Here is a 12,971-nt window from a genome sequence, read left to right as displayed (position 1 = left end):
TCTAGTGTACAGCACATAGGCTGTCAAAATGTCTGCACTCTTAGGAACAAGAATGTGTAACTTATACTGAGTCATAGTACATATTCAAGGTGCAGACCCCCAGGCCACGGAAGAACGGGATTCATTAGACATTGTCCCATAGAATAGGTAAACATTGAAGTGTTTGATGTCACTAGCTTGAGCCGTATCATATACCACACCAAAGTAATCCTACAGAGTAATGTCTACATGAGCCCCCTCGCCGACATCGTACGCAAACACAGCATCATCATCACCTCCTACACCGACGACACTCAACTGATACTTTCCCTCACCAAGGACCCCACCAGCGCCAAGACCAACCTGCAAGATGGAATGAAAGACGTCGCAGATTTGGATGAAACTCAGCCGTCTGAAACTGAACTCAGACAAAACGGAAGTCCTCATCCTCGGAAAAACCCCGACCGCCTGGGACGTCTCCTGGTGGCCCACGGCCCTTGGCACCGCACCGACCCCCTCTGACCACACACGCAACCTCGGTTTCATCCTAGACCCACTTCTCACCATGACCAAACAAGTCAACGCTGTATCATCCTCCTGCTTCCTCACCCTCCGCATGCTCCGAAAGATCTTCCGTTGGATTCCCGCCGACACCAGAAAGACCGCGACCCACGCCTTCGTCACGAGCCGCCTGGACTACGGCAACACCCTATACGCAGGAACCACCGCTAAACTCCAGAAACGTCTGCAACGAATTCAAAACGCCTCCGCCCGCCTCATCCTCAACATACCCCGCAACAGCCACATCTCCGCCCACCTGAGACACCTGCACTGGCTTCCCGTCAACAAAAGGATCACCTTCCAACTCCTCACCCACGCACACAAAGCTCTCCACAACAAGGGACCCGAATACCTCAACCATGAGGTTGTGTCAAAAACTACCTTATCAAGCAGCCTTTGGCTGAGTATCATCTCCCTAGCTGTTTCCAAAACACTCATCTCTACACATTCTTCCAGTGACAATTCATCATACGGTCACAGTCATGACATCACATGACACTCATGAAAAGTAGCTTTGATGAGATCTTCCCCAAGTCAGCTGCTTCCTTTTCACCACTGTCCTCCTCACTTGGCATGTCAGGAATCTTACCCGGTGGCACTGCATGTATGGGATATTCCTCCACAGGGTGATGTTGTGGAGTATAGAGCATGCCACAGTGATCTAACACACTTTCACAGATGAGTAGAGGACCCCACCAGTCTGGTCTAGACAGCGGAATCTGGCCTTCAGGAGACCAAAAGCCCACTCCACTGGCTACTGTGGTCTTCCATAGGCCCCATTACATCAGACTTCTCCTGGCATAGTTGGATTCCTCAGTGGCATCAACAACCAAAGACGGTTTGGATATGCTGAGTCTCCTGTCAAGGAATGGTACACAAGAGCAAAAATGAGTCCCTCACTTCATGATTGTAGCACCTAACATTGCACACACACAATCAGGACAGAAGTAACTTACAAACCAGCCAGGCCCTCTCTGCGTGCAGTTGTGACATCAGCTGGGGTATGATGATGTTCCATATTATGAAGAAATCATGGGCTGAACCCAAATAACGGACACAGACATGTGACATGTGACATGTAGAGATCCGTGAGTCAGACACCTTGCAGGTTGATGAGATAGAAAGTCTTTCTGTTGTGATAGACTTGTTACATGGCCTGCGGTGAAACCAAACCAACATGTGTACCATTAATGGCCCCCACCACAAGTGGTGAGTGGCCAAAACTATAAATGTCAGCATTCACATTAGCTAAATCCTCACATCGGGGGAACCTGATATAGCTGCCAATATGTTTCACCATTGCTGAGAGGAAATGTGTCAACACCAGACTGAACATAGGTTGGAACATAACAGCAGATAGGAGACACTGTATGTTGGAAGGACTCTGTGGCAAGGACGTGCAATATTGATAGGACTTGTGCACTGGGTGGTATACCGGTTGGATAGCTAATAGCTGGCATCAGGTCTGCCTCCAACTGATGGCACAAGTCCACAATTTTTAGCCTAATCAGACAGTAAAGCAGGATAATGTGGCATTCTTCCTTGGTCTGAAGGTCTGACAGTGGACGGTAGATAGGAGGTTGTCACTTCCTCCCTCTCTCAGTGTACCTATGCGTGACAAGGCATGATTTGTAATTAGTCAGTGTGTCCATAGCAACATACATGATGAATGCTGACAATATCATGTGATAAGGCATTTCTGTCTGGATAGAGATGACACCCGGTACACATCACAGCTCATAACCACATAAGGGTCACATATGACACACATGCTTTTCAAGCTATGTGTCCATAACATGGATTTTGACTGAACTAAAAAATGTGCGACACAACTGCCACTCGAAATGTGACTGTATATTCAGACTGCCAAAAAAGACCGTTGTAGGTGGTGGCCCGTGCACCGCTGTTGAATGCCATCTGTGCCCTGTAACGAACTACAGTGGTGGTTGGGTATAAGGTCCTACATGGCAAGACAGAATAAGGATGTTTGTGATGCAAATAAACATATAATGTAGGTGTGATGCAGTTTATAAAGTCAAATACAGCATTTCAGGCCACAAAAATGGCAGCTGCCTTACCTACTCCACTAGACATTAGGAACCGCTCATGACTGTTGGCAGAAGTCATCAGAGTGGTAGGTGGTTGCGGTTGAAGTGGACACAGCCATAGGCTAACATTGTTGCTTGTGGTGGTCGTGGCCCAATGGCAGTGTCCGCCGGCAGCGATAACTACGTACGTGGCGGACGTGACCCCCATGTTATGCAGATTCACTCACTTAACTCCTGACACTGCGGTCAGCAACACCTCCACGACCTAAGCTGCTGTGTGCCACCTCTGGGAGCAATCATGCCATGACCAGCAGGTGATAGGCCCTGGATTTCTCCACAGAGGAGCAGGAGAGGCAAGTTGATGAGGTCCTAATCCCTGTATAAACAGCTGTATGGCTCACCAGAGGAGCAGGTAAGTATCTAATAGCAACTATTGAAATTGTTCAACACCATCCTGTCCCTTCTCACAGGCTACAATGTGCCCCTGTGTGCCAGTTAGACTTCTTCTGTGCCTGTTGTTGCAGTCTGTGTGGCATCAATGGGAGGTAAATGATGCGGGTATTGGGGGCCAGTAGCAAATGTTAAGTTCAGTCACATTGCAATGTGTGAGGTGTTGTGGGGTCCTAGATCTTCCTTGTGTTGGATGCACATTACAAGGTAAGGAGGCTTACTGCCATCCATTGACATCAGTTTTTTACAATGTTTGTAAATGTTAGACACCATGTATATGCATGGCAGCATGAGCTGTGCAAGCATTTTGCAAGAGTCATTTAAGCAATGTCTGTAGTACCACAAATCTTTCACCCCACATCTGGCCTGTCCAAACTGTACTCTATAACCCATATACTATCCTGACTCACTCTGCCCTTCAGGTTGCCACACACCACACACAACAAATTGCTGATGTCCTCATGATGTACTGTCATGCATGGAAGTGATGGAAATTAAGTGTCATGTAGGTTCTGCATGCTTAGTCTTCAGTGACCAGGGCCTGTCAAATGTATCTCCCAGTATGGGACCTAGTCCAGGCTCGGGTAGAATTGCTGTGGCTATGAGAATGTGGCACTGTGCCCACTCCCTGTACACCAGCAGATCCTGTTGTGCGGCCAACAGAAGGTTCTAGTGGCAACACCTGCCCTGAATGCCTCAGTACATTGACTAGATTGGGATCGGGTACTGAAGTTAAACTATGAACTAGTCCTTATGTGCATTTAGCATCATTGTAAATGTGTGTCTTTGACTCATGACAGGTCCCTTACTCCCACAGCTCTATTCTAGCCATTACAGAAGCCATATTTGTCCTGTACAGATTAATTGCACTGATGACAGTCCCACAGTGCAGACACTGTGTTGAGTCCTGGGAGGCCATGACAAGTGACTCAGTAACTTAGTTACATAGCAGAAATTGTACAATGCATACCTTTGTATGTTGGATACTATCTCTGTGGGATAGACACATATATCCAAAAGAGTGTTCTATAGTAAAGGTACATACAACAGGACCCACCCCGTGAAGTGGCATGAATCTGCATTTGTTATGCCATGACTACACATGCACAGTGGCAAATACACTTTCTGTACCCACCATGCCAGCTCCTCATTATCACTCAAGCGATGTATTGAAGTCTTACTATGGAAGTTGTCTATAGGGACTCTATGCAGTGAGTCAATCTTACAGAGTCTGAATGTATTGGTCCAGTCAGGCCTCAGGAGTTTATCCTTCAGAAGCCACATTTCATTGTGGCTCACATCACAGTACATGTTCCTCGAACATGGGCTACTTGATGTGATTAGGCATGCTTAGTCATTGTAGGCCATGAGCAGGGTAGTGTGTTAGTCTGCAGATGGATACAAAAGTGTATAGTCATGTGACTACCTTGTTTTTCAACATGTGTGTGGCTCAACCATATGCATATAAACAAGATATTTTAGTCTCTCAATTTGTCTTTTGCATCCATGCAACAACCCCCATCAGAAGAAGGAGATATGGAGAGCCACTGCCCAGAAGACAAAGACTCTGAGGTTTCACACCTAGCAGAGTGCCCACTGTTGCAAGAGGTAGGAGGACCTGAGATGCTACGCTTAGAAGATCGCATAGATCCAGATGGGGCTGCCCTCCCAACGTTAGCGGTGCACATGTCAGACCATGACCCCTATAATGTCAAGCATACTGGCGGTGGCGTACCCAGACCCTGAGGGGATGCACAGCACCCACAAGGTGGTGAGTACACAGCATATTCCTGCCTATCACAATTAGGAATGTCCTATGTGTGGCACAGTAGGTGAGTGACTGTTTGTGTAGTTATGTAATGTGTTGCATGCTGATGTGCCTAACCTATTGGTCCAGGGACCTAGAACACTGCTGGGTACAATCCACAAACATTTTGCTCTCCAGGGACAACATATGGCTGTGTACATAGATCAATCAAGTACTGTTTGTTGTTTGTAGTGGTTGTAAACTCTATGCAACAGACCACTACTCCTCAGTGTTATAGGCCAAAATAAAAGAAGCAATGGATTACTGTCCTCACCCATGTGTCTGGTTAAATGAGTATATTGGCATCTGCCACCTAGAGGCTACTTGTCTTCAGCTTGTGACGGGTGTTGGTGCCTGACTACTGCCTGTAATGTGAAGATGGCCACAATACATGTAACAGAGCATAGGTGTATCTTTGAATGCAGCGACAGATCAGTACTTTCCCTTGGGAAGTGGAGAATGGCCATGGACATGATTTGTGCGCCAGTACTGTAGCCAACATTCCTTCTGTCTCTATGTTAGCACGTGTCCCTTTCTCCTGTGACTTAGGGCCAGATGTAGCAAACATTTGCGAGTCTCAAATGGCCCGATTCACTATTCGCGACATCGCAAAATCTGAAATGGGATGCAAAAATCCCATTTCCGAAGTACAAATAGCGATGCAAGCCATTACTGACTCGCAAAATTTGCGACCTGATTTTGCGACCCGCAAATAGGAAGTCGCAATTTTTGAGTCGCAAACCATATGCAAAAGCGAGTCGCAAATTACGACTAGTCGCAAAAAGTCCATTTTGCACATCCAGATTACCACTGATTCAGAGCAGGTGGTAACCAGAAGCAAAGTATAAAATGACACCCAGAAGGCATCTGGGTCACTCAAAATGGCTGTCCAGTATGTGATAGCATGGAGGAGGAGAGTCCACGCTGCCCAGCAGAGGAGGAGAAGGAGGCAGAGACAGGAGAGGATATACCGAACCAGGCAGACACTGTTTCAACAAACTGTGTAGGAGATTTATGACAAATATAGACTGAGGAGTGCAGCAATTTTAGAATTAATTGAACTACTTAATCCGCAGCTTGAACGACAGACAATGCGTGGCAGCGCCATCCCTACACATGTTCAAGTGCTATGCTCACTGCACCTCTTGGCCTCGGGCAGCTATCAGGGGGTGATTGCAGTAGCAAGTGGGGTATCCCAGAGTTCACTCTCACGTTTCTTCAGATCATTCCTAGATGCCATACCCACACACATGTCCAGATATAAATACCTACCCAGGAATGAGGCAGAAATTAACAGCACCAAGTCGGACTTCTACAGAATTGCCAACTTCCCCCATGTAATAGGGTGTGTGGACAGGACACGTAGACAAATCTGCTCTCTTGCAAATCTGGAATATGTGTTCTGCAATAGGAAGTGTACCCACTCACTAAACATCCAGGTGGTATGTGATGCACATAATGTCATTACTGACATTGTAGCTAAATTCCCAGGGAGTACACATGACTCATACATATTCAGGCACAGTGGGATACACCAACGTCTAGAACGTGGGGAGTTTGGAGATGGGTATCTATTAGGTATTGCTGAATACACCCTGAAGCCTTTCATACAGGTCACTGTGGAAACAATTCATGCCCTGCTAACATTGCTTATTTTTGTCAAACAGGTGACAGTGCATTTGCTCTAAGACCATGGATACTTACCCCGTACCTAACACCTGGCAATGAGAACGAGAGGCGTCACAACAGTGCACATCGGCGGACCAGAACTGTCATCGAGAGGACATTTGGCATGTTAAAGGCAAGATTCAGGTGCCTCCACAAAAGTGGAGGTGCACTCCAGTATGCCCCAGAAACAGTATTCAAGATTGTCGCCGCCTGTGCAATCCTACACAACATTGCCACCAGACGTGGGCTACATCTCACCCCTGAAGACACAGATTCGGAGGATGAGGAGCAAGAGCTATCACACCAACAGCCTGGGGATAGAAGCATTGCAAACCAAGGCAGACAGAGACGGAACCACATTGCAACCCAATACTTTGGAAGGTACGTGGAAATTGTCACCACACTCACTGATGTCAGACACACATAGCCCAGTTGTGTAGTGAAACAAACAAAACCTTTTTATTACTAAAGTATATGGGGAAAGAAAAGTGCTGTCTGTCACAGCCTGTAATTGTCCAAATGTGATGAAGACACATTATAAGTCATGTGCCTCATGAACAGTGCTTTATGGTGGCTCACACCCTCCTCCTTGAGCGGCCAGCATTGCTCATCCCTGGTGGGTCCCCTGAAGCCTGCCGTGCACTACCAATCCGTAGCACACAGGACTCACTGGCAGACACGCTACTGATGGTAGACCCTCCTTACTGTCCTTAGGGGTCTCGTCTGTGCCCCTTGCAGCCTGCCTACTTTCCATCAGGTCCACAGCATGGCTGATGCGGCCATGTCCATGCGCCACATCGCCAGCAAAGTGTCCAAGTTCCACTTGTAGGCTGACTGTCCGTCTAGAGAGGCCTGTTGTATTGGTTGCAAGACGCCCAATGGATGCAGCCAGGCGGTCAAATCGTGCCGCTGTGTGGCGCTCCCTGCGCCTTGCATGTTGTTGGTCTGCCACGAGTTCTGTCACCAGATGGCGGATGGCCTGTGTGAGATCCCCCAAATGATCATTCATCCTGGTGAACTGGCTGTTCACATCCGCCAGCCCATTGGTCATTCTGCTCTGCATCCTGTTGAGGGTTCTTGTTTTTGTCCTTAACTGTCTATTTTGCAGGCGCTGACCATGGATGATGGATGCCTCCAAGCCCGCGAAGCCTGCATCCCCTACCTCCTCCTGGGGCACCAACTGGACTCTGCGCCTACGCATTCGTCCTGCTGCTGGCTCTGATTGCCTCTCTTTGGGGCTGGGCCCTGGGGTTATGTCAGCTGCCCCCATGTCCTGTGCATTTTCCTCTATGGACCCTGGTGGTGTCCTGCTGGGCCCAGCAATTTCAGCAGCAGCCTCCTGCAGTGTCTCTGTCCCATGCTCTCCTCCCTGCCTGGTGTCACTGCTGGGGGTGTCTTGTGGGAGACCTGTGGGACATAGGGGATACACTGTCAGTCTCGCACATCTGTTTTATGCCTCATATTAAACATTTGCCTATATTCTGACTACTGTACTACATTTCCCATAATGCACTATTCTAGAGGTTGCTAGACTGGAATGGAGCTAGTCTGGTGGTGCCTGCTGCTGTGTACTGGGAGAGTGTGTATACTGCATTTGTGGGTGTCACAACATATCTCAAGGTACTCACTTTTGGATGTCCCTGGTGCTGAACTGTCTATTTCTCCCATACCAATGACGGCCTCTGGCTCCAGGGTCTGCTCAACCATTCCTTCCATGGCTGTGTGTGGTGGGACGGTGGATGGGCCTCCTCCGGTGCCCCTCATCTCTCTCAGCCGCTCTGCAACCCTCTCCTTTGTCCTAGAGCGCAGGTCATACCACCGTTTCCTGATTTCCTCAAGGGTGCGGTGGCTCACCCCTATGGCATTTATCTTTTCCTGGATCTGCTGCCATATCATTTTCTTTTGAGTGTCTGGGACACTCATGGCTGCCTTCCCAAATAGTTGGTCGTGGTGCAGGCAGCATTCCTCTGTCAGCACCTCCAGCTCTTTATCTGAAAATGTAACCTTCCTCTCTTGCCAGCACTGCCTGTCTCCTCCATTGTAGCAGCAGCTCCTCTCTCCTGGGTGTGGCACAGCAGTTTGGAAAGGGTGTGTTTTCCTCCCTCCTCCCAGGTGTATTTGATGACTTCCTGGTTCTGATGTCATCACCAAGAGCCAGGAAGTGGGTTTCCAAACTGTTGTGCAGCACCTGCAGGCAATTTACGAGTCAGTCGCAATTTGTGACACCCTTCTCGCAATTTGCGACCTCGCTTTTAGCGAGGGTCACAAATTGCGGTGCGACACCTACGCGACTCTTAACTTGGAATCACAATTATTTCTTGGATTTCATTTTGCGAGTCGGAAATAGCAATTCGCATTGAGTCGCTATTTCCGTTTCGAAAATTTTAACCTACCTACATCTGGCCCAATATGTGTACACTGCTGGTTCATGCATGGTCTACCTGGGTTCATGGGATGATTCCAGTATTCGTTCATGTATATGTGCTTGCCAACCTGTGTTTGGAATAGGATATTTGCAATGGGAGTACATTTCATGTGGTGCCACAGACAGGAGTGTGTTACCATTGATTGTTGGCTGATTCATACTCTCACCTGGCAATGCATGTCATTTGGCATTTACAACTACAGTAGCAATGAGGGACAAGACGTGTATGACTAGATTTGTTTTAGCCACAGTGTGCATTTCCCTGCCACTGATGTGGAATCATGTAGCAAAGTGCACTGCACATGAGTAATTGGTAGGTTTTTAACCTGATTGTTAGCATGCATCATGGAATATCTTGCAGTGATGTTGACATCAAATGTGTTTGGGTCTTATCATTCATCCACAGACATCTGGTTTTGCAGGGCCAAAACAGATGCAGTAATGTAGCTTCCCATTGGGCAACATGTTGAGGGCCTTCTACAGGAACTTGCAAATCGTTATGTCTCTCCAACATACATAGAACTAATGGCTTCCACTGATGCAATCAGAGTATTTAATTGTGAGGGGTGCTAGAAATTGCTGGTGATTTCCCTGAGGCTTGCAGATTCATTGTTTTGTGGATTTCAGGGAAATGTCCCTGTCAATTTGCACATGATGTCTACAGAGTACATTTCCAAGCCAAATGTGTGGCCTATCAGCAACATTGGTACTAATTCCATGGCTTCATTGGGACAAATGTCACTTGGTCATGTGCACATTGTGGATCTGTTTCCAGTGTGACATGAGTACTTTCATGCCACCTTCTCCAGGCTATTGAACTGTTGTCAGCAACATGGCATGTTCTCGAAGCATAATTTCTTACTGTTGTGATATTGTGTATATGACTAATGTATCTCTGCATTACCTTTTGTGGGATCTATGGGAGTGCAGTTGGCATTGGCCTACTATTGTATGACAACAGTTAACTGAGGTATACTCCATGAGGCAAAGCATTGAAGGTGATGTGGTCTCCTACTTGTTCATTGGTTACTGTGATTACACAACTTCAGCCATGCAATTGTAGTTGTTTGAGATCCTGAATTTCCTGTGGGTAACATTTGACAGTTCAGATGGCATGTATGCATATGGTGTGGAACATGGAGGGGCAACTTAGGTAGATTTTGTTGCTGGGCCTACTTGACATCATAGTAATATTTGCTAATCAGAGCTGTTGTTTAAGTGTGATAATGGACATGTGATGACTCTATTTCTCCTTGTATTTGCAGCATCTGCCCAGGCACACAAAGGAGATAGGGCACAGCCTAGTGGAGAAGCATCTGGCCATGGGACCTCAGGTCAAGACATAACCTCCAGAGGGACCAAGTGGCCTGGACGGTGAGATGAGTGCGACAAAGGAGACCGGATCTACAACATCATCATCAGATTCTTCCTCTAGTGTCCACTTCCCAGTGGTGGTGGACTGATCAGGACATACTCCAGTACCATCCTTGTCCGCCACCCCCAGTTCTTGCGCCACCCTCCCTGTTGCTTCCTACCCAGTTGGCCGTGTCTGCTCACCCAAGAGGGTAGGCGTCTCCTTTGCCAAAGGAATGTCCACCCCTGCCCCTGTTATCCCTGTTGCCCTGAGTGAGGAGGCTATTGACCTCCTCAGGAGTATCTCTGGTGGGCAGTCTGCCATGGTGAAAGTCATCCAGGGGTTGGCCTGTCAACTTTAGCAGACCAATGTTTGCCTGGAAGGCATTCATAGTGCCATGTCTGGCCTACAGAGATCTTTTCAGGCTCTGGTCTCCTCACTGTTGGCAGCCAGTCACCCCCCACCTTCCGTTCCCCTACCACCACCCTCTTCCCAATCCAAATCCCCCATTCTCCTACCTGTCCCAAGCACCGGCCACAACATACAAAAGCAGCACGCATAGATACAAACACCACAAAACACACTGGCATGCAAGCACTCAACATGCATCCACACACACACACACACACACATACATTAGCCAACACTTCCCTAGACACCCCCAACAACCCCTCCCCCACTGGCCCACACACCACATCCAGCATACGTACCACCACAACAGCCAGTGACACACACACCACACCCACCATACTCACAGACACACCCCAACAGACACACAGACATCCACCACATCCACCATTCCCCCAGACACCACCCTAACAGACACAGAAATCCACCATACCTGCAGACACCACCCCAACAGACAGACACACATCCACCACTATATGCATACCTGCAGAAACCATCCCAATAGACACACATACATCCACCACTCCCACATCACCCAGCACCTCTACCTCCCAGCCCCCCAAGTCACGCAAATGCCCACACTCACACATGAAAAAGACAGCACCTAAACATAAGCATACCTCACTCAGGCACACATCCAAGACATCTGCACTGACACACCAGACAACCACTCCTCAACCTGTAAATCCCCAACACTTCTGATGATTGTCCCTTTGTTTCCAATGAAAGTTTTTTTTTTGCACTCGCGCTTTACCCTGTTCCCTCCAACCCCATCCAAACCCAAGAGGCTCCGACCTGCATCCCAACTAATCCCTTCCACCTCCAAGTCATCCCCTGTCAGACCTGCCCCCTGCAAGCACCCATACCCCTCACCCAAGAAGAAGCCCACACTTCCAAAGAAACAGCCCACCCCTCCCAAACCCAAACCTAAACGCACCCACTACAAATATGACACCCTCCACCCCTGATGTGCTGCCTGTCCACTTGAGGCCCCTTCCTGTGTAGGTTCCCTGGCAATAATAAGAGTCAAGTGTTGGGCACAGTACTGTGCACTAAAATGCTGATGGACTGGCCAATGGCCTTCGAAATTTTGCATTTCCTTTACAATTAACCCAAACAATGTTATTTGGGTATACATTTGTCTTGCAATTCCTTTTCTTACTTTATATTGTTCCTTAGTAACTTGTGTTGTCTGCCTACAGTTGTGTGTGTTTCAGCCTGTTTACTGATCCATTTGCCGTTGTTTGTTAGTTATACACATAAGCTTTATTCGGCCAACAGACCATCAAAGCAATACAATACAATACAATATAATAAACATCATAATATCATAACAAAATTTAAAATGGAATAAAATCCATGTTTGCCCGACTTAGAACAATTTCAGATCATTGTAAATAAAAGACGCGTATGCGCCATGCCGTTACTAAAAACTTGCTTACTGCATAAATTATCACATTTGAATTATGGCTTTTTAAAATCCTCAAAGCTAAAACATATTTCCTTAACTTCAATTCCCTACAGATTTAGCGAATCCATTTAAACCTTGGGGTTGAGTAAGTGGGACAAAAAAACATAAAATGTTCTACTGTTTCGGAGGAAGTGCTGCATGCAGGACAAATATCAGAGCTTAGCTTAGGTCCCCATCTGCTCGTCAAGGCCTTCAAAGGTAATGTTCCGAATCGAAATCTGGCATACAAACTTTTGCCTAGTAAATCAGGTATTATATCTAGATATAGTTCGAACTCTGGATACCATTTAAAATCAATAAACAAATTAGTTAAATGACCATTCGATTTATGAGAAATGTAATTATTACGTATGTGGGACCAGTAAGCTCCCTTCAGTGCTTTTACATGGGACTTCACAAGTTGCTGGGGATTTTCCCAAAAGTTCCTCAATCCCAGCGTACAAAACCAACTGGATGCGTGTTTGATCCATGGGATGGACATAGAGTTAGGGCTTTTTAACAATTCTAATAAAGAAGACTTATATACGGCCAGTTCGGGGACTATCCATAGCCTCACCCAATATAATAGAGGCCGTAAGATAATTAGGTCATCCGTTCGTTTAAACCCTAGGTCTAAAAATAGGGGGGTTAATGGGGTGCTAGTAGGACAAGCATATAAAGCCCGTGCAAAGCTATTCTCAATTTTGGTTATCCTGCTGCTATCTGACATGTCCCAAATCTCTGTGCCGTAAACAGCAGCACCCTGTGCCTTAGCCACGTAAATCTTTACTGCTGGAGACACAACTTTAGCGATCGTATTC

Source organism: Pleurodeles waltl, chromosome 7 (assembly GCF_031143425.1).
Source record: "Pleurodeles waltl isolate 20211129_DDA chromosome 7, aPleWal1.hap1.20221129, whole genome shotgun sequence".
NCBI lineage: Eukaryota > Metazoa > Chordata > Amphibia > Caudata > Salamandridae > Pleurodeles > Pleurodeles waltl.
This window is presented reverse-complemented; position numbering follows the sequence as displayed.